This window comes from Apis cerana, linkage group LG3 (assembly GCF_029169275.1).
Source record: "Apis cerana isolate GH-2021 linkage group LG3, AcerK_1.0, whole genome shotgun sequence".
In the NCBI taxonomy this organism is placed as follows: Eukaryota; Metazoa; Arthropoda; class Insecta; order Hymenoptera; family Apidae; genus Apis; species Apis cerana.
Window position 1 is genome coordinate 3,204,995 of NC_083854.1, and position 22,868 is coordinate 3,227,862.

Genomic DNA, 22,868 nt, shown 5'->3' on the forward strand with positions numbered 1-22,868 from the left:
CGTGTTAACACACGATGGCGTTGTTGCACAAGTGGGGCGGATCATTTTTCAATCGATCCGAAATCAAAAGAAAAAAACACACCGACGATTCGTGACCACGCCGACTTTCGAATTCGATCTCGTTCTGAATTATTCACGCCGTTTTACAGGCGAATGAACGGGACGATAACGCTTCTCGATTTTCTGGATCGTTCTTGTTACGGTAAATCCTTGACGAATGCTGTTGAGCGGCGGCAACACGCCTATATATATATATGTGTATATATATATATATATATCTGTATGTATGTATATATATATATATATATATATATATATATATATATATATACAGGGCAGAGGAATAAAACGTGAGACGAACTCGTAAACGCGAAATGTAACAGACACTGATAATGGCGACCGCATAAAACCCGGCTTTCTCGCCTCTTCCTAGTTAGATAGCGGGCCTATCTCGAATTCCCTTCGACCTAAACCTCGTTCCTCCGTTCCCTTGCTGAAATTTTTTCCACCAGAAAATTTAATCTGTCTTATTATTACGCATCGAATCTATCAGATTATTCAAGATTGTACGGATTTCCTCTCTGAATTATTATAAATCGTGTCGATCGTGGATTCGAAAAAGCAAGATCGGAATCGCGTTTGATCGTTTCACGGCGATAATTCTTCCACGCGAGAGTCTCCACGGCACCGTTAATAACGAAGAAATTGCTCGATGGGTGAATCTCTCGGCTCTACGACCGATATAATGACGGTATTTAACAGGCATCGGCGAGAGGAGGCGGCCGCAATTTCGAGCTTCGGTAATAAACGCGAGTCCCCGCCCTCGCGTTAAAGCCGTATTAAATTAAAATGGCTTCCGCCATATTAGGACCTCCGAGATCCCCCTCCTCGTCTCTCGCGTGGGTGGCGCTGTACTGTCCATCCACGGTGGACAGAACGAGAATTAAAACATCGTCACTCTCGTTTACGTCTTTCCTTTCTTTGGAAATTTTTAGGGGAATAATAAAAAAGTCTATCTTTCTAAATTTTGAATGGAAGAAAATACAAGGGGGAGAAATTTGGAACTATCCAGGTCTATCCATGGGAGGAAAAAATGGGCGCCTCTTCTCTGGTCGATAGGGTCACGAAGCAATTTCGTGGGTGTTCTATTACTAATTCGTAATGCGCGCTCCCGGGAAATGTATGACGTCGATGGGATCACGAACGGAAGCTCGTGTTACAGCCACCGTGAAAAGTAAGAGAACTCGGAGCACCTACGCCGATTTGCCCCTAATGCAGAATTCGATAGAACACCTCCTCCGTTCATTGTTCTCCATTATTTATTTTTCGAAAAGCAATGGATGCTTCGGAGAAAGAATTAAGAGAATTCTCAAGTAATTCGAGGGATAATACACGTGTGTCATTTGGAACGATTTCGATCGTGAAATTTCTCTTTTTTTCGCGACCCATCATCCTCCCATTATTCATTCTCGTACCGCTATTATTCACTCTAAAGCGAGCATAATACATAATAATTTGAGAAAAACATTTGCACTCTTTATTTACAATTTCTCATTGATTGACTTAATTATTAATTATTATTTCTCTTCGAAATCTTTGACCACTCGACCGACCATCTCTAGGAAGTTTCCGTTTTATTCCGTGAATGGTTTAAGAACGAGGATTGCACGTCGGAGAGAAAGAAGAGAAGAAAAGTTTCCACGAGGGAACGTCAGAGAGGTTTTCTCGTGTGTGCGTCAAAACGTGGTGCGAGACCACGTAGGAGGAGAGAGAGAGAGAGTCGCCTCTTTGCAGCCAGAACGCCGTGTTAGTCGGTTCTGGTTGGATTTTATCGGAAACTAGGTGGTAAACCCGGCTCCGGAGCGTAAAATTGAAGAATATCCTCCCGTTTCTTAGCCATCTCGCCGGTAAACTGCGACGAATCGCACAATGGGCGCCGGGTGGACGATATACTTTGGGGGGGTGATGCGTCGAATCGCGATTCGATGGGCGGAATTGATGGTGGCGAAATTGAAAACGGAGTGATTTCTGAAAACACGCGGACTGGAAAAAGGATAAAAATCGAGTCTTGCGGATCCCTTTTTCCTTTTTTATCGCGCAGCGGGTTATGGAAGTGGTTTAATAAAGTCGATTTTATCGATAATTATTGGAGATTAATTCGTGACAGTGACAGGTATTGTAAGACGAAGCGAAAATGGGGGATTAGACGTTGAGAGTTGACGAGAGAGGCATCTCGAGGGGGAACACGCGAGGTGCACGCGCGCCCCACCGTGTAGGAGTAGAAAGTTGCTATTGTGCCTGGGATCTGGTTTTATATAAATAGCTGCACTCTCGAGATCCAATACGTTGGAGTTTCCGTCGAATAATGAAATAATACGTTTCTCCTTTTCAACGTTTTAACGCCGCGTCCCAAATGATCCACACGTTTAATAAACGTCGGATCGTAATCACAAATGCGTTCTTTTACGAGTTTGCGAATCATTAATGCTTGTTATTTAACGTCGTTTCCTACGCGCGAGTAAAGTAAAGTTAGGGAAAATTTTTCTCTTTAAACTTTATTCCGCACCTTTTGTTTCTTTTTTTTTTTTTTTTGCTTGCTTTTTCACGCAGCATAATTATCCACCTAATCAGAGAGAGCCAATTTCAATATTGTAATTAGCTATAGAAGTTTCTTTCTTTTCTTCGTTTTCATTCGAAATCGAGAAAAATCGAGCATATTATTAATAATTTAAATCGAATCATCGATATCCGAATTACTAATTAAACCGAATTACGATAATTTACAATGTTATTAACGTGATTATCATCGTTCAATATTATTACGATATTCTTCTTATTTTCTTCCAACTTCTCTCGAATTAAATTGAATATCGTTATTATTATTATTATTATTATTATTATCGTATTATCGTAATTCTTTTAATATTCTTCTATTGAATTATATTATTGAACGTAACACATCGAACGTGTCGCTGAATAATCACCGCTAGGGAATTTTCGCGTGGCAATAGTCTCGAGATTGGTTGGGATTCGATCGAGGAACAGAAGTCTTTATCGCGCTCGTTTCTTCGCGATTTTCCTCGGCTGAGTAACGGCTCGTCAACCGGTGACCCGGTGGATGGAGGCCCCATTTCTCGAAACGTGGCAAGCATTTCCGTGGAACGGCGCGCGATATGGTCGAGTCGAGTGGTTTTCAAACAAGAGCGGAGAGCGAGGACCGTGAAAGTTTCCATCCGTTTTTCCAGCCATACGTGTGTGCTCTCCCACTCTGGGGTAGGAGATCGCCTTGAATTCTTTTTTTTTTTTTTTTTTCTCTCTCCAAGGTCAGAGTTTTTCAGCTCTCGAAAAATTGGTGAATGATTTTTAAAAGTTTCTTTTCTTCTTCAACCGGAGAAGGAATTTTTAATATTTTAGGGAATCGATTGGAATTTATTGGAATTTGTAGAGATAAATGTAACGGTATCTTTTAATTAATGGAAATAATTTTAAATATTTGAAAGGATCGCCTAGCTTTTCATCGGAAAAGATTTTATTCGTATATTTATATTGGATATTTCAACAATTAATGTCTCGTTACATTTTATCAAAAGATCGATTGACTTCAAAAGAGAAGCAAAGAATTATTGAAAGATATTTAATTTCTTAAAGAAATTACTCGGGTTATATTTTCGAGTTGTGGACGAATCCGAAAACCTTGAATCGTTCGTTTTACGTGAAACACGCGTGTAACTCCTTTCCATCCAATTCAAATGTTCTTTCGTGCACGAACAGGGGTCAGTTGGCTAATAGCATTTCGCAACAATCGCATTTCGTGGAAGCCTCGTGGTCCCGTCCAATTCACCGAATCGCCTAATTGGACTAGCATATGGCGTATTTTCTAGTGTTTCTTTATCGAGTGTCTTCGTTTTTTTCAGTTTCAATCAGAACCTTGAACCGAAATCACGAGAAATTTCAATTAAACACTTTTCACAAACTTCTTTTTGTTAAAAGAAATATAATTTTTCTCCTCGAACAAAATAAACGGTTCCTCACAACTTTTCGCGATCCCTCTTTGGAGTTTATAGGTTAGGAATTGACTGCGCATGCGCGCGAGCCCGCGTTGCCTATTCGCGCCACTTTTTTCCCCCGAACGGGAGAGATCTGGTGGCTCAATTTGTTGCCATAAATAAGAAGCAGAAATTCAAGGAGGGGAGGGAAGGTGGCCACTCTCTGTATCTGGCCAGACGGTGGCTTCAACCTCGCGACGGGGGCAAAACCGCTGCTGCCCGATCGTCCAAGTAATCTGTCGTTGGAAGCGTGTCGTACGCTCGATTTCCCTTTCAGATCGGCGATCGTATATCTCACCGAGCCGGCCGCGTGATTAGAATCGTAAAATCGACGGTGTATCGCGGTGGACAGTCGAGTCCACGGCTTTATGGACGCTCGTTTTACACGCTCGCCCCGCCTAAGGCTTACCGGTTCTCTCGATTTCTGCCATCCAATACGACCCGTTATTTCGTCATGGATTTAGATACGCGAGAAACGAGAGGTTTCTTAACGCTGCGCGCTCAAGGACGTTTGTTTTCACCGCGAATCCCTCGGGGACGGTGATCGATAAGGGAGGATTTTTGGAGAAAGGGACTCGTAATCGTCTCTTTATTTTTTTCTTTTCAATATTTTCTTTTTGAACGAATCGAAAAACCTTGTTTCGTTGAAGAAGATTGCTGCTATGTATAATTCATTATGCTCTACATACTCATGTGTGTTTTTATTAAATGCGGACGAAAAAAATCAAAAGAGACAAGAGATAAATTTGTAAGATAAATTTGTTTTTCGAATCAATTTTTCTAGCTACGTTAAAATTTTCTATTAATTTCATTATTAATTAATCTCTTTTAATCGATCTGTCCAACAGAATTCTAATCTTTGTCCTCGTCCAAATTATTCTACGAATATAAATTATTAATTTTCTTTTCATACTCCCCTCTACCTCTCCCCTTCAAACGCACCATCAATCTCGAAACAAAGCCTCGAACGAGGAGAAAAGTTTTTCGCTCGACAATCTTTCCCGTTCACTCGTTCTCGCGAAATTTTCCACAGAAAATGGTGAAACGGTTCTTCAGAGATCCGCGGAGAGGAGAAATAGAGCGACAAGGCGAGGAGTTTCTTGACACGATTCGCCTTCTTGTATCGCCGCCATCGTGCTTTTTTTCTTTCTCCCCTTCTCGACCCGCCATCTAGGATTCGATTTCGCGGCTAGCCGACGTTCCGCCGCTCGGTTTCTCCCGAACCATCGTCCTTTTATCGAAACTTTTATAGAAAAGAGAGACGTTCCTTTGCTCGCTTCGAACAAGCGCGTACGATAATTAATAAAAAAGAGGAAACTTTCGTAGGATGCTTCTGATTTTTTTTAAGGATTTTCAAGGATATTTTATCTTGCTTAACGTGATGACCGATCATCGCAGATCGCATTAATTGTTTTCGAATCGTCATAACAAGCGACGTAATTGGAAAAAAGAAGAGGACGATTAATCACCGATTCAATTTCGGATAATTCCGCGGTCTCTGCAAAAAGAAAAAGAAAGAGAAGGAAGGAAAAAGGGGACGAAGACAGACGGAGGAAAATTAATTTCCTTAACGAGGTTTTCGAGTCGCGTGATTAAACGCGACGTCGACCGCGATAATCCAACAAGAATAAATTACATACGCGAAGGGTTGCTCTTCTCGCTCGAAGAGAAGAGTAGAGCAGGGAGTGTAAGCAAAAAACGTGGAAAAAAGGAGGAGATGGAGGAAACGGCGGATAAAAATGGCCAAGTTCTTCGCGTCTAAGGAATCCCGCTTGGCAAGGTCGGGAAACGGCCTAGCCGCCGGCTATGGCACTCTTTTGCCTTCGTATTGGTACGCGAACGTGCATCTATTTCCGCGTGTGCTCGAGAAAGACGGCCATCTTCTTCCTCCCTTTCTCTCTCTCTCTCTGTCTCTCTCGATTTTCTTCCTTCGATCGATAAGGCAACGATTGCCGGCAATTTTTAACAGAGATAAAGAAAACGATCGTTTCGATGTGACGGTATATTTGAAAAGAGAAAATGTTGGATCTGTAAATTATTATTGGATTCAACCAAGATTACATATTTCTCTATAATAGAAGACATTCGAAAATTCTGGCCAACCATCGACCGCGTGATCGCTTGAGAAATTATTATTACGAAGGATTAAAATTCGCTCGTATAGACATCCGATTATGGTAGTCTTTTAATTTCAATAAAGCAAACGTACGAAGGAAACGAGGCTTTAACTCGGTGGGTACACAATGATCCATGGCAGCGTCGAGATTAATGTCGCTGCATTTCCAGATCAGCTTCGTTATCCGGTTACACGTGCATTCCAGTAATCTTACATAATGCCGGGGAAGTAGCAGAGTCGCATTCTGCGACCGGCTGGCAACGATTCGACGTTGGAAATATCGAAACGAGTGTGTGTACAACGCGAGATCTCGTGGCGAAATATCGACCGACTCTAACAAAGCTTCCAAACCGGAACGTGGACAAATCTCATTTCAGATTGGAGCAAAAGGAAATATTAAACTTTAGTTTGAAATAATTTATTTCAATATCACGATGATGAATTTTCTTGCTTCGAATAATTGATAAAAGAAACACTCGTAAAGATATTTATTACGTTCTAAGTTTGAGCAAATAATAAGAGACAATACGTAAACTTGTTTCTTGGATAGAGATATATATGAAATGATAAAACATAATGTGTTTTAAAATATCTTAAATGATTAATATTCGAGTACGAAGCGAGGTTTAGCTCTAAATAAATAATTATTAAGCGAATCTCTCTACTTCCAATCCCCTATCAAGAAATCATCGCGTTAAAATTTTAAATTGACTTCGATACTTAAATGTACAATTTCGTCAGAACAATTAACGAATTGCAATTTTCTCCATTAAAAGTTACTTTTAAGTTATCAAATTGTTTCGAATTGTTACATTTTTAACCTATTCCACCGATGGAACGTCGGACGTCCCACGTTAAACCACGATGGCGAATTTTAATTACACCCTCGTCGTGGATCGTAGATTGAACTGTCGCTTTCGAGGCTGAGACAGGACCACCTGGCATTGTTCTACGAGAATTGCTGTCGTTACTCTTGAATAGACACGTCAATCCGCAATGGGGTTGCAACGATAGCGTCTTTGTTAATTATTCGATCAAACAATCGGCCGTGCGCTATTAATCCCAAAATCCTGTGTTCTTTCTTTCTTTCTTTTTTTATCAAACAAACAAATGGAAGAAATTGTAGTTGGTACCGAAATATTGTTCCAACGGTGTTATTCATGTATTTCTTTAAATATATATATATATATATATTAATTATTTAAAAAAAGAAAATCTTGACCTATTTTTTCTTCTAATTTCGTTCAATTTTAATGTATAAATGTTGTTTTAAATGATAACTTTATTTTATTTGAAAAGGAGAAATAATTTGTATCTTCTGCTTGGGATTATTTTGATGATTATTTATGTTCCCTTTAATAATAAAAAAGAAGAAAAGAATTTATTTCTAAAATATAATGAATTTGAAATTCCTCTACAAAATTCATCTTTGCTTTTCAAATAAATCTATTTCGGCTAATTATTCGCTCTCCATTCCAAATAAAAATTGATCCAATTCAATTCATTTCCGCTTTTATCTCAAATAATCTGTTCGAGCACCCTCGAATGGAAATGAAATGGATAATTCGCAAAACAGCCCTCCAATCCTAGTGATACAAATATACTCCCTGCTATCGGTATATACTCGCTCCAATTGGAATTCACAATGGAACCTTATACAAACAGAATCTCGATCATCGAAACTGATAGAGAGATAACTGTGTTAACAAATTCATTTTTCCCTACATTTCGTTCATTTTAGAACATTGCAAAGATAAAGAGCAGTATCGTATTATTTTTCATCAATTAAACTTTTATAATAAGTTCTTTACTTATATACTCGATCATTGATTCGACACTTGTCAAATTCTGCAAATAAAATTCTCGAATTTAAATTTCAAATAGCACACTGTATAAAATAATATCGTGAAAATGGTACATGATGTACAAATAATAAGATATTCTAATAATAGAGAGTTGATTCCGATAATCGAGATTCCACGTAAGAGAAAGCACCACTAGTTATTCAGATATTCAGTTTCGAATCGCGAATCGCGTTTAAAGCCTCGTTTAAATATCAAATGAGTCGCGCGGGGATAGCAAGTAAGCTCGCCGGTGAAATTCGCGGCGAGACGTTCGTGGAAACCCGATAAAATCGGGATCGTGTGCGAAAGGGATAATTGAGCGAAAGAAGGAAATTGAGCTAAGATCGAAACTCAAATTCTACGACATATCGATCCCCGTTCGATATTTCATTTCGTTTCAGGCGAGGAGGGGAGAATGGAATGGATTCGATTCGAATCTGAAATGCTTCTGTACGTGTTTCGTCAGGTCGTACGGATTCAGGCTGATTCTCCTGGCATGGAGATGGAGCTCGTGGGTAAGATGGACTCGTGTGCATAACTTTCGAAATATCCGCTAGATGTCGCGAGCGTGCTGCTTCGGTTCTTTATTAAAGCATTATAGACTTTCGGTGCAACGCCGCGGTTCAATGCGAATTCACGAGTTTTTTTGTACTATAAAAAAGTTAATAAAAAGCTTGAAATAATTATTCGTCGTTTTAAAAAATAAATAAATAGCACGTGCATATTGTGGAGTTTTTTTGTATTATAAAAAAATTAATAAAAAGCTCGAAATAATTATTGTCGTTTTTTAAAAGAAATAAATAGCACGCGTATATTGTCGATTTAAAAAGAAAACACGTACGTGTGTAGAAATTCGTCCTTTCGTACGATTAATTATATATTGATTATATTCGTACCTTTGTGTTGTTATTACGGTATTATTTACGAGCGTATTATCGAAAGTCGTGCGGAATATAACGGGCATAAGAAATAATAACATCGACATTGTTATTGATATTCGAAATGTATAGATTTAATCGGAGTCGTTTCCCGGACACGGAGCGGCACGGACGTGTTTCTCCGTGCTCTCTCGCAATAAATATCGTAATATTCGATAAATTAATTAGTTTTGTTGAAATTGTTATTAAATTAAATTAATTAATTATCGCGAAGATTGTGATAAACACGTTGTTAGAAAGAACGAGCCTGAGAAATAGTATTTTCTTTTTCTACCTGTCCCAAACGAGCGTGCGACGTCGCATAGTGAAAATATAGAGCCTCTGGCAAGGGTCTGAGGAAGTGTTCGAGCTCTAATTGCCTCGAAACTCGATGGCTTGAGAAGGGGATACGAGAGATTTGTTCATAAATCTTCATTCGCGAGGTGTCGTTACTCTCGGTAAAATAAAACTGAATGCGCGCGCCCACGAATGATTAATGCGTTGGTTGTTACGCATTCCGGAGAAAATGGTTGCGTAATTAAAGATAATACAGAGTGATTTTTTTCTTCTTCTTCTTCTTTTTTTCTTTTACGAGCAATTTGAAAGCATTAGTTATTATTAAAAATTATTATATTGGTTGGACGAGGCAATTTTTGAGGTTAGATTACAATATGGCGGATTACGGCCATTATTTTTTTTTGGATCTTCCAATCGTACGAAAAATATGCAAAATATTTTTAATACAAGATTGATATTTGATATAATAGACGTGCGTTGAGTTTAAGTTAGGTTTATAGTAAATAGATTTAAGTTAGATTAAATTATTTTAGATTCAGTTCAGAATAGATCTACATAGATTATTCAAGTTAGATTAGGTATCTCTAATCCTCGCTTAAATTCGTAAATAATGTATAAAATAAGAGGTACTTTTTCGATATACATTGAAAATTAAAAATTCATTTATATCCGTCTTGTATTCTTTTCTCTCCAATCTAAATAATAAACGTTATAATATATTATTATTCGTTAGTTTTCATCAATTAATTTAAATTTAAGGCGGGTTTCAAACCGTTGCCAACAATACACAATGTCCCCATTCGTGGCATTTGTCCAAGAAACGTTAACCGTGATCGATGTAGACTAACTTTAGCGATCTTAGGAGGATCGATGGATCCCATGTCGCCAAGACTTATATTGGCTTTATAATTCTTTTAAATCATTTTGCATCCTTCCGCTCTGTTTCCCTTTTGTCGCGAGATTTAGCTGCTGTCACGGGGAAAGATTAACGCGCGACGACGTTCATCATCTCCTCGCAACTTTCCAGCTGGGACAATGACGAACGGGCGTGAATCAACTTCTTAACTTTTTAATCGATCATCCCTAGATTCGTCGTGGCGGCGAGAATAGTTTTGGAAATGTTGGAAACTTTCCTCCGATCCGGGAGAAAATTTCACTTTTATAGTTTTTCCTCGATTAAATTACTTGTTGGAGATTCTCGATTGATTTCAGGGGCGAAGTTATTAAATTGGATATTTTCTGTAACTTTCCTCGGTCGGTAAATTAATCTACTTTACCCTCTGATTTATCTCGAAACGGAAGAGATTGCCGATTCGAACTGTTCAATTCAACCGCGAATATTTATGAAAATATATGTAAAATATATGTAAAATATATACGGTGTGTTATTTCGATAGGGCTTATTGGCAGATTTGAAGTAAACAACTCAAAATTAAAAAGTAGAAGTATTATATCGCTGCGATGAAATTGTTATAAAATTAGAAACGAGTTTTGTGGAATATTTCCATTTTTTTTTCTTTCTTCGTAAATATTTGCTTTGGAAAACAACGATAGATTTATCGAAAATTTAAACGTCCAAAAATCTGCGAAATACGTCATACGCAAAAAATAACGAAGCGGATTTTTACTATGAAACGAATTATTAAAATATTATACCGAAATCGAATAAAAAATTTCGACATTTACGTAAAAATTAATTAACCATCGATGTTCCACAACGAATCGTTTTTGAAAAGATTTTTTCGAAAAATGGAGTCGCGAAACTATATCAACGGTTATCTGGAAAATGTGGCGCAGTGCGTAATTAAAAAAAAAAGGGGGAGCTATGTTTATGATGTGATATGCAAACGAATATGGATGGTGCAGCCATCACCACTTAGATGAGATCTGGAAGCGTGTCAGGGTCGTTCTACGGCCTTCTCCTCCTCCTTCTAGTCTAGAAACTCGTGATTTTTATTCATTTTTTTTTTTTGCAGACGAAGCGCAACATATTTGATATTCCTGAATATCACCTAAAATCACCCAATTTTTGGTACAACGCGAATAACACGGGATTATGGGTAATTTTCGATTTCAATTTGAAGAAGAAAATATTAATTTCTAAAATTTTGGCATCTTTCAATCGTTAATCGCGATTATAATCAAAAAGATTTTCACAGATAAATTATTATCTACACGTATTAATTCCACGCTTTCGAGAACGCAAGATGACAATATGAAATTTTTAACGATCGAAGTTATGAAAGTTATGAAAAAAAAAAAAAATAGAAAGTTTTCTCATCGTTAAATAAATTATATATATATATATTCAAAAAATACACGTTTATGATTTATTTGCAATTTAATCGGGAATTGTTAATAACCGCTTTGTTAATTCGTAATACCAAAGATAAATGTAATTTGGAATATTCTCAAACCTATTACGGGAAGAATGCAGTCTCTACTACAATATAAATTACAACAGACGGAGAAGGAGAATATGGTATTTCATGTATGAATGTAATTACATTGTGAATATGCTTATAATTCCGGAAATTACACCTGTGACTTTATACCGCGAGTATAAAATATTTAAGACCTAATATCTTCTCGAGATGTTCTTCCTCTTCTTGTATCGTGATTTTTTGTGCCAATTTTTTTTTTTTTAAAGATTATTCATTAACAAGACCAAAGTTTCGGGTACTTTTTGTCTTTGGTCGCTCATCTTTTTTTCTTTCTTTCTTTATACAAAAATTTGTATAAAGTAATAACAAATTAATCGGATCTTACTTGCTCTTCAACGAAGACTCTAATATCTTATATTTTTTGTTACAGGTAAGTCAGGAGCACGATGGAATTCCTGGATCATCAGGTATAGCGATTGGTAGTCCTGATCAAGGTGTAACTGTTCTTTTCTTATCTAAAATTCTGTTTATCTGAACTCTTTGGTGAAGAAACAATCGATATAAATTCGTTGATTTTCTCTGTTAAGAAATAATTTTATTATTATTCATTATTATTGGCACAAAATATGGGATGTCAAGTATAGTGGTCGAAGAGGAAAATTTCCTTGAAATGATTTACGAAAGAAAGAAAAAAACAGTAAGAAATTGGAAGAATCGATATTTGGAAAATTGTGGAAAATTTATAACGAGTTTTGTCTGAAATAAATCAATTGATCGTTGTGCTCATTTCGAAAAAGAATGTAGTTCGAGTTTTAAACGAAGTTTCAAGGGTACTTGGCTCGCAGCTAAAAAGGGGATCCGAGAAGTTAGTATCCCCGGATTATAAAGCAAGCTCTTTGCTCTTTCTCTAAGCCTTGCTGGACGATATTTTCAATTTCACGGACAACGGATATGCTTTGATCTTTTTAAGATACGACGCTTCGTTCTCAATAGCCCTTTCTCGTCATGGAAATCCGCAAATATTTCGCATCAAAGACCAATTACCAGTTCCAATTCCCTTTATATCGCGTATTGAACGCCCCTTTTCCCATTTTATTTCCCCGTTTTCAACATGCAGTCTCTTAACTCGTATCGCAATAATATAAATATGATCGCGCTTGTCAAACATTTTTCTACGATATTCTTTTCATTTTCTAAACTCGATTCAATTTCACCGTGTGATTTCTATTAGCTCGATACGAATCCAATTCCAATTCCATTTTATAAAAATAAAATTCTTTAAAAAAGGAAATTCTACACGCTCCCCATATATATATATATAATTCTCACGAGGGAAAAATGTCGATTAATTATGTCATTTAATTAACCCGTTCCGTGGTTAATTACATCGTAGGGCAAATTTTTTAGAGGAAAAACACGTTAGAACCACACGGAATCATAATGTTGGCGCAGCACTCGTACTCGCTTTTTCCGCTCTACAACTTGGCTCGCATAACGGACAGGAAACTGCGAGGAGCGTGCACGTCCGGAAGCATTGATGCGCTCAATGCCCCTCTTCCGGCGGCACTGTGTGTCGTCGACATCGCGGCCGTGGAGACGGATCGGCACCGGCAACGACGTCTGGCGTCGCTGCTACCACCTGTTTTTCTTTGCCGCCGAGTAGATGGCGGCAGTTGTCGCTCTACCGTAACTTTCCGCATCCTCTCGTTTCGTTTACATTTATTTTAACGCCGGTTGGAACCCGCTGAAAACGGATTTACCGGATTATATATATATATATATATCTCTTTCGATTTTTACAATTTCGTTGAAAATGTTTTCCGCGGAATTAATTTGTAATGTCGAGAAGTGGAAACGTTATTTTAATTGTGTTATATAGTTTATAAGGATGGATATTGGAGATACAGTGTGGTTCCAGTATCGGGATTTGAATTGAATTTTCGTGGAGGGTAATTTAATGGCTCGATTTTTGGATTGGACTAGGTTTATTTTCAAACGAGTATCGTTTCTTCTTTAATATTTTCCAAACCCCTATTCATTTTTAGATTTGGATATATATATGGAAACTCTTTCTTTCTTTCCCAAAATTTAATAACTTGATCTTCGAATTAGAATTTATCTCTCGAATAAAGATAATTTGGCTTCCTCGCAAGATATTTGGGATCGATTAACTTCGCCGTTAAAGATTTCGAAAAACAAAGGAAACTTTTTCAGCGGACAGAGAGGACTGATTCACAGAGTTGCAACCTAAAGGAAGAAAGAAAGAAAGGAAGAAAAAAAATACAAATACCATCGGTTTATTTCATTTATCGCCGCGAGTCGTTGGACCGCGACATAAAGCGGTCGCTTTTACCCGAATGAGCGTGCCACGACCTCTAATAAAAAATGGCAAAGTGGATTAAAAGTAAAAAAGTTGTAAAAAAAGGGGGGTAGAGGGGACAGAGAAACAAAAGCAAAAAAAGGGGGGAAGAGGAAACGAGCGGAGAGAAAAATCGTTTACGATACTTAAAAATCTCGAGTGGTCGGAAAGTTAGGGGTTCATCGACGTAATGCACCCTCTCTCTCTCTCTTTTTTCCGCTCTCTCTTTCCCCCTCTCTCCCGTCAAACCCTCGACTTGATAAATTTCATTTCGCTCACAGAGTTTGGGCATATCCAAAGCGTATATAAACCCCGGACAGAGTATTTCATTTCGGCCGATTACTTTAATTTAATGTCTCCTCCGGCACAAGAACGAATGAAAATTTGTACGCCAACTGTAAATTTGTACGCGTATAATTATATTAATCGTTGGCCGGTTCCTGCGGAATTTGGGAGGGTCAAGTTTTAGAATTTCGTTGAATTTCGAATTCGTGCGGAATCGATATAAATATTGGGGCACCGACCTTAATTTCGAATCGACAGGGGAAATTAATAGGAAGATTCGATTACGATCGGGAAAGTTTTGATCGTATGCTCGATATCTATTTTATTTTATATGGATCGACGAACACGGTGATACAATTTGGGAAATTTATATGGTAAAATAAAAATTGTGCCCCGCAACGAAAACACTGATCCATCTAAACTTTTGAAAAGAAAATTTGTCTTGCATGGATTAAATCATTGAAATTGGATCCTTGCGAAGAGTCCATCGGAGATTTGCTCGCTCGAAAACAATAATACAAGAAGAAGAAGAAGAAGAAGAAAAACGAGACACGCGTAGTTACATCCCCATTTCAAACACGCGAAACTTTACATCCGCGTAAATATATAAGCAAACAAAACGGGAGACCGGATATCCCGGTTGATTCGCTGTTACCTCTCCTACGTAGAAAAATAACCGGCCAATGCACACACAGGCGAACGTTAATTACGCGACATACTCCATTAATTAATATGACTGTGTCCGTTTCCTGTCCGCTTCCGCCCCCCTCTCCCCTTTTTTCGCCCTCCATCGCAAACAAAGACCGAACAATTCACAGAGTTTCGTTCTCTCTCCCCTCTTTCTCTCCGTCTGTGTTTTTTCCCTCCATCGATATTTCGAGAGAAAAATACTATATGCAAATATTATATATATATATATAAAAATATACTATATAGCGTTTTAATTAACGATAAAAAGCAAAACAACCGTTGCGCCATTTATTTTCCTCTCCTCCCTCGTCATTCTCCTTGCGCCCACGGGTTTAATGGGATGCGTATGAAATCGTCTGTTCGTAATTCGATGCAACGTTAATTCCATTGGTTCGCATTTGTCAACGATATATTATCGATAATTGTCCGTGTTGTTATCGTATTTCATCTACGTGGAACATGAATTAGGGATGGGATCAATGTTCAATATGTTAATTTACGAATACGTGTGTTTCGTCCAGTATTGCTGAGAAACAATAACATCGCGATAATTATACTTAATGTACGTCCGTTCTGTGCAAATTGTTATTGAACGTAAGTGGTATTTATAAAAAGTTGATTTTATTCGTTTATTAACGCTCAGCCTCGATCCGTTTCTCGTTCCTCTTGCACGAGGACAGAATTGTAGAAATTGTAAAATCGAATAATTAAGAAATTTATTCTCGATAAAATCGTGATCTGTTTGGCGATTTTTCCCTTCATTTTCGCTCGAACGAAACGCACGCGGTAGAAGGCGTACGATTAGATTAATTCCAGTCACGAACACGAGTGTCTATGCAGTGGCGAATTTGTAACACACTAGACGAATCTTCCTCGCCGTGTCCCATTTCCGCTTCCGTGCAAATATTTTAACAAAGGATTTAGTTTCCGGATAAGTAGTATACGCCCCCTACCTCGGCCGCCCTTTGCTTTTATTTCAGCTACGCTGCTTGCATTCAATTTGTCGTTCGCCAATCTCTTGTATTTCTCACGCTTCTATGATAATTTTATATAGAGGCGATAAATGAAAAGGTTGCGGCAATTTCACTGCTACCAGTTTCTCCTAGCAGTGTGTTTGTAAACGTATACGCGTTGTTCCATCTCCATTTGCAAATGAAATTTCCTCGAGACTATCGCACACAGTATTTAATCCTTTGTATTCAGAGACTTTTTCCCCAGTATATTTGCTACAGGAATGTTAAAGTCCCTTTTATCGAATCTAATAGACAGATTTTTGTATAATACGGATGTGTGATTTTTCATATCAAAAATCATTAGAGAAGAATTATCCTTATGATATGAATCATGAAATTTGTCCTTTGTTTCTTTATACGTAAAAATAGTGAGAAAAGATTCAAAATTTTATCGTCAAAATCCACTCAGGAAACAGAGGAATCTATGCCATTGAAATTGCTTTTTGTTTCATCCCGATATCTCGATCCGTTTCCGAGATACAACGATTCAAAGTATCCATGGTTAATACGTTACGGATATTGCGAAATAGGGCGTCCTACTGACCTAAATATTTTTCCTAGAAATGCTATTTTTAGCAATTATGTTTATCGTTTGTTTGGGATAGGTCAGTGAGGCAAGGTGCGAGCGAGAGGTCCGAATCCGCGGCAAGGATCGCGACAGTAAACGATTAAAAATTACGCTCTTCTTTGCACGACGATATCTCGGGAACCGGAAGTCGTATCGAGACGAACCAAAAACCATTTTAAAGAGGAAGGTTCCCCGCTTCTAACGAGCGTTCACCCGTTCCCCGGAAGTCACTATCTTCGGAGATACAGCGGTTTAAATTTTTTCTAGTTTTAATAAAGCTTAATCAGGTTCAAGGCAAATGAATAAAAATTACTTTTTCTTTACACGATGGTATCTCAGGAACCGGAAGTCGTATCGAGACGAAACAAAAACCACTTTAAAGGGGAAGGTTCCTCGTTTCTAACGATCGTTCATTCGTTGACCGGAAGTCGCTATCTTCGGAGATACAGCGGTTCAAAGTTTTTCTAGTTTTGATACATTTACGTTTGATACGTTCAGCAGTTTTGTGTTATATTTGTGAATATCCTTCTCCGAAATGTTATACCAAATATATCGTATATTTTCTTTTGTATTGCACATGTTTATTCTAAAAGTGAAAAACGCAGAAATCAAAATTATATCGGTATCACCGTATACATATATTCTCGGAAGATAACTGTAAAACTGCAAAAAAATCCGGCTCACGATGTAATCTTCCCGATCGCTGCCGAATACAATTATTTTTTTCTCTTCGACGCGAAACCGTTCCGAGCAACAATTCGCGGAGAAAAAAGTACTCTCTGATTTACGAGCACGAAACTTGCCTCGGATCAGGTCATAAATTATTTCGGGATACAAACCGAAAACGATTTCGAACGCCATTTTCGTGCGCCCGATGACTCGACGAAGACTCTAATTAGCTTTCGGATGGATCGTCGGCAATCTTCAATCAATCCCGGTGACACAGGTAATCGATAACACCGATAAGTCCAGCGAACGGGACGAATTAATCGTTTAGCCGCGCAAAGCTCGCGCATCGACGCGACACGAGAAGGAAGATGATGGAACATCCACGTCCTCATCTGTCACTCACTTCTATTCCTCGTTTCGCTCGATAATCCGCCTGTTTTTACTCAATTGTGATACTCTTTCTCGTAGCAGGAAGAAGTTGAATCGATAGTTTTATTAAAAACTTTGGAAGGGAATAATTCTCGAGGAATATATATTTTCTATGTAAACTAAAAATGATTTTGATCATCCGCACGGTGTGATATTCGATTAATTGATACAATCAGACTGCGAATATTTATGCATTTATAATTAACGTAATATTTTTTGTTTTCTAATAGGATTTTTAATTATTTCGTTTAAAACAAATCGATGAACGAGAGTAATCGATATCGCATAAAGTTACGCGATTGGACGTTTGGTCAGTGGTTTGGATTGTCAAGATTCCAGCTGACAAGACAAATTATCGGAAGCAATCGTTACTTTTGACGAGAAATCGGTGGGGAGAAATTCCGGACTGTGTTTTGTAAGCTAAGATGGATGTTTCGTGATCTCGATACACCCTTAAATATGGCGCCGCTTTTTTCAGGATTCGAAACGAAAAATTGAAAATCTCTCCAGAGTTCGAGCAATTATTTATCCAAGCGTAGAAATAATTTTTACGTACGATACGAATTTTTCATTTTCTATTTTATTAAATATTAAACATATGAAACTTATCCTTACGTGGAAGTATTTACAGAAAAAAAAATGTGCGTAAATATTATTTACGATTTTATACGAATAATTTCTCCATATATTCGTAGAATTTAATTTGTTGACACGAGATATAAATATATTCCTTCTCTTTTCTACAGAAAAAAAGAAAAAGAAGTATTGACTCGCAAAAATTGATCAGTTTAAAAGAAACGTTTATTAAACATCTTCATTTATCCCTTAGAATCATTACAGACTGGAATCACGAGTCGAAAGGTGGAGAGTTTTCAATCTCGATACAAGGATTCTTCCATGGAACGTGTATAGATTTCCTAGATCAACTGGATGCAATGATGGCGCTGATATTAGTAATGCAACTTGCTTTTCACCCGCGTTTGCTTTGCCTTTAATTTATATAATATTGTTGTTTGACGCAGGAAGCCGGGAAATAACTTGGTTTTAATTGATTATTCCCCATTTATTGCTGGGGGATTGCGACCGATGCGGTCGTCGCAGCTTCGTAACTCGAAGCTTCCTCGTAATTAAGCATTTCGCGAGCGAATCCATTGAATGGATCGTCTTCCGCTTCGGTTTACTGTTCACAGCGGCGAGAGGGATGCTGCTCGGCCTTATCATCATCCATTCGTCAATCGCTCCGAGTGATTAACATTTGAATAGGAGCGCCCGTGTATTATCGAGTATCTCGTTTTGGCTTGCTCGTTTTTCTGCGTAATTCGTTGGATCTTTTTTTTTTTATTGCTCGCATCGTGGATATATTCATCACACAATCGAAAATTTTATTCCTAATAATACACGCAATTAATTAATCGAGAAATATAATTGGAATGAATCTTGGTTTTTAATATCAATCGATTATTGGAGAAAAGGAGTGTCGGACGGATTTTGGAAGTTTAAAATTTCTTAAAAACAAATCCGAGACAATAATTTAGAAAAATCTCGCGACATTTAATCTCGGTCGTTGGATCTTTTTTTTTTATTGCTCGCATCGTGGATATATTCATCACACAATCGAAAATTCCTATTTTTATTCCTAATAATACACGCAATTAATTAATCGAGAAATATAATTAGAATGAATCTTGGTTTTTAATATCAATCGATTATTGGAGAAAAGGAGTATCGGACGGATTTTGGAAGTTTAAAATTTCTTAAAAACAAATCCGAGTTGGAGACGATAATTTAGAAAAATCTCGCGACATTTAATCTCGGTTACTTTCGAAAAGGGGATACTTCCTCCGCTCGAAAGTATGATAAAATTGTAATATACAGCACTTGGCGAAAAGTATTTCTTTTCAGTGTTCAATGTAATGGGTTTTCGTTGGCTCGTAAATATATTTTACGTTCCTCCACCTCTGTTTCCCGGGCGTATCTCAAAGTAAGATGATATCGGCGATAGATTGCGGTTTGCAAGGAGACACGAATTTGCGAACAAGCCAAAATTTCTGTCCAAATGATTTTTGAAAGTGTACAGTTTCTTACAACAAAGAATTGTTTTGAAAATAAATCAAAGATTCCTTTTCAAGATCAAACAATGCTCGTCTTAATTTCTTTTTTTTTTTTTCTTTAGAGTTTTTCATTTAAATTCAATTGTTTCGAGGAGGATCAGAAATATTACGGGATCAAAATTTGTTTCTTTTTTTCTTTTTAGATTTCTTCTTCGTCGATTTCTGAAAATTTTCTTTTTTCAATAAGGATATTTAATTTTTATCCGGCAAAAAATACGGCGTCATTGGGATAGATCATAGATTTCGAAGCTGTGCGAATTTATGATCCCCAAGAGGGGCGTATTTTCCGAAGGATCCTGTTTTCGCTCGACGATTTTTACCACTTTTACTTTTATCACATCGTGACACCTTCTCTTCGCGTATGATCCTCTCGAAGTTGGAATTAATTTGTAAAAGAAACGGGAATATCAGAAAACTCGAGATGTTACGCTCGCAAAATTAATTTTCCAGAAACAAGAATTTTCGCTTCGATCGATATATCGTATCCTTCCCGCGTTAAATCAATTTTCGATAATTTCTAAGGCGCCATTATCAAGTTCGACAAATCAAAGTTTGTTAACAAAGTTTCACGGGTATCGATTAGCTCCCTTAGATCGAGCTCGAGACCGTACGAATGAAGTGTACTTGCAAAGTAATCATTTTATACCAGTCGAAGACGATGATGCGAGAGAAATTACTGTAAAGGTTTCGAATCTACTCGGCCAGAGTTGGAGTGTGCTCGAGACTCTACAGAGGCGCCTTGATAGCATTAGATACACGTCGCGTCTGTTCAGGTGTCCTGAGAAATTGGCGCCTTCTTCCGTGTAAACGAGAAACAATAAGCTTAGGACTGAGAGACAGACAGAGAAAGAACTGATGTTCGACTGTTCGCTGACGTCGACGTAAGATGACGTCTGCATCTACGGAGCTAAAAATACGTCTATTATCAAGATACTATTGTATCGTTTTCCATTCACTCGAGAAATATTCAGAATTGTCCGCTTAGAATCCATCTATGCTTATCGAGAGTGTAAACGTTTAGAGTCTCACGATTTTTATCGAATATATCCAACCGTACGTTTTTACTTCAACGAGAGAGAAAGAAAGGACGAATAAAAAATCAAGCTTCTTCTTCAGATTTCGATTATTCCGCAGTTTTCTCTAAATGCTTCCCCTCCCCGCCTCATTTATCTCCCCAAATTAACTGGCCATCAACAAGAGCAAGGCAAGTTTTAATCCCTTTCCCGAGGAAAGTAATCTCGTGTTACATCGCGAGGAGTGGACTCATCCCACGGGAAATTGCATCGACTTTATTTCGACGCGTTGCCATCATCGGCCGCGAGTCTTGCGCCGCCATTTCTGGCATCTTTCTCGCAAGATTGTAGGCGCGGATTCGCGGACCACAATTCGGGGAATGCCGATGAAACGTGATCGGTACGCGTGCTTGCAGTTGCAAGGCAAAACCGATCGATAAACGTTCCGAATTGTTCCGCGAATATTCCTTTTCTTTCTCGACCGATATTGGATATGATCCCAAATCTTCCCTCGAAAAGTGTTATAGTAAGTTGATAAAAGTAACACGACTTGAGCCAAATTTCGAATCGATGGAGGACCGTTTTCCAAATCTTTCCCTCTGCGGTTTGTTGTGTACTTCAGAGCTGACCAGCGTACGAGGCAAGCCAGGGCACATTTGTCGGGCTTAATCCCTCCTTTAATCCCAACTTTAATTAGGAAATTGGTAATCCACTTGATAATTCGTCGTATCGAGTTGGAAAGTTTCTTTTTTCAAGGCGTACGAATCATTTTAGAAATCTCTCTCTCTCTCTTTCTCGAGGAGAAATACATTTCAAATCTGGGAAAAGTTTGGCTGTATTTTTCCTTTTTTTTAACCTTTCAGGTAAAGTCGTCGTGTCGGTGCATTCGTTGATTTGCATAGAATGCGCCTCGTTTTCGACTCGGTGGAATACTCGAAGGAATGCTTGAAATCTCGAAAAGTTTGGCTGTATTTCACCTTTCCGGGGAGTAGTCGCGTCACTAGTAGCGCGCATTCGCTCATTTGCATAGAATGCGCTTCTTTGACAGCGGAAAATGAAAAATCCCATCTCCTCCGCGCATCTCGACAATTCCTTCGCTGCGTTGTCGAATGACTTATGCAAGTGTCCGTGTAATATATCGTGTATAACTAGATATATTCGTGTACGCGAAACCCATATTTAAACGTGCGCAGAGGTTGCTTTCACGTTATCCTACATCTCTTTACATTCTCCCCGACTATTAAATAGATATGTACATATATATATATATGCATTGAAACGAGATTAATGTAGCTTTTCAGGATATCGAATGGATGAAATTTTGGAATTTTAATAATTTATCATACAATGACGCGGAAAGTTGGAGATCCCTTTTTTAAAATCTTGTAATTTCATTGCATAGTAAAATAGATTTAGCAACAATTTCTCTATTATACGATGTGTTCGAGCAAAAGAGAAAAAGTTTACTCGAGAAGGATTATGAAAATTGTTATTAAAGAAGTATCGAAGAAGGACAAAAATCTATCGACAGTTTAAGAAGAAATTGACAAGAGCGTTTTTAGCTGTGCAAATAAAGGATCCCCTTTCTCTGCTTCGACGATCCAATTAGTCGGGGAACTGTTTCTCTTTTCTATTATCCTCTCAACACTTGAAACCAAACCTCCCTCCATTTTCCTCCACGATTGTCTTGTTATTGCCCAACTCGGGAAGAATTGTAACGTAATGTAAAATAGAACGAGTGTTATCAATTACCTAGAAAAGTGCCGAACCAACACGAAGCCAATAACGATGTGCCTATCGTAAATTTCGTTACTGTATCACGAGAAAGTATACGTTGAACCGTGTTGTTCCTTTGGAATCGGGATTGGAGAGAATAATTTTGTAGACACAACTTTTTAAAGCGACGATTTTTTAATTCAATTAGAAGAAAGAAAAGTAACTTTTATTGAAATTGTAGATAAGATAATTTTTCAACAGTTCAAACCTAACTATTACTTCGTTGTTAAGGAGAATAAACGATTTTATTTTCGGATATCATGGTAGATGATCGTGCAAGTAAATCGATAAGAATCGGTTGCAAAGAAGAAAAATTTAAAAAAAACAATGAAAATACGTAATAAATGTCTC

The 22,868-nt window shown here is 37.8% G+C and overlaps 1 protein-coding gene and 1 long non-coding RNA gene across 13 annotated transcripts in view; one reads left to right on the forward strand and one right to left on the reverse strand.

The window, feature by feature from the left end:
- The window catches only part of LOC107997064 (uncharacterized), a 113,210-nt gene that overhangs the window by 52,125 nt on the left and 38,217 nt on the right, over positions 1-22,868 (forward strand). For 2 of the 12 annotated variants that reach the window (XR_009829016.1, XR_009829017.1), the window contains one exon: positions 12,035-12,862. The exons of the other annotated variants lie outside the window; for them this stretch is intronic. The gene's annotated coding sequence lies outside the window, so the exon portion shown is untranslated. Of the gene's footprint in view, positions 1-12,034; positions 12,863-22,868 lie in introns of those variants that run through there. 12 annotated transcript variants of the gene reach the window in all.
- The window catches only part of LOC107997066 (uncharacterized), a 65,174-nt gene that overhangs the window by 33,672 nt on the left and 8,634 nt on the right, over positions 1-22,868 (reverse strand). The window lies entirely within an intron of this gene.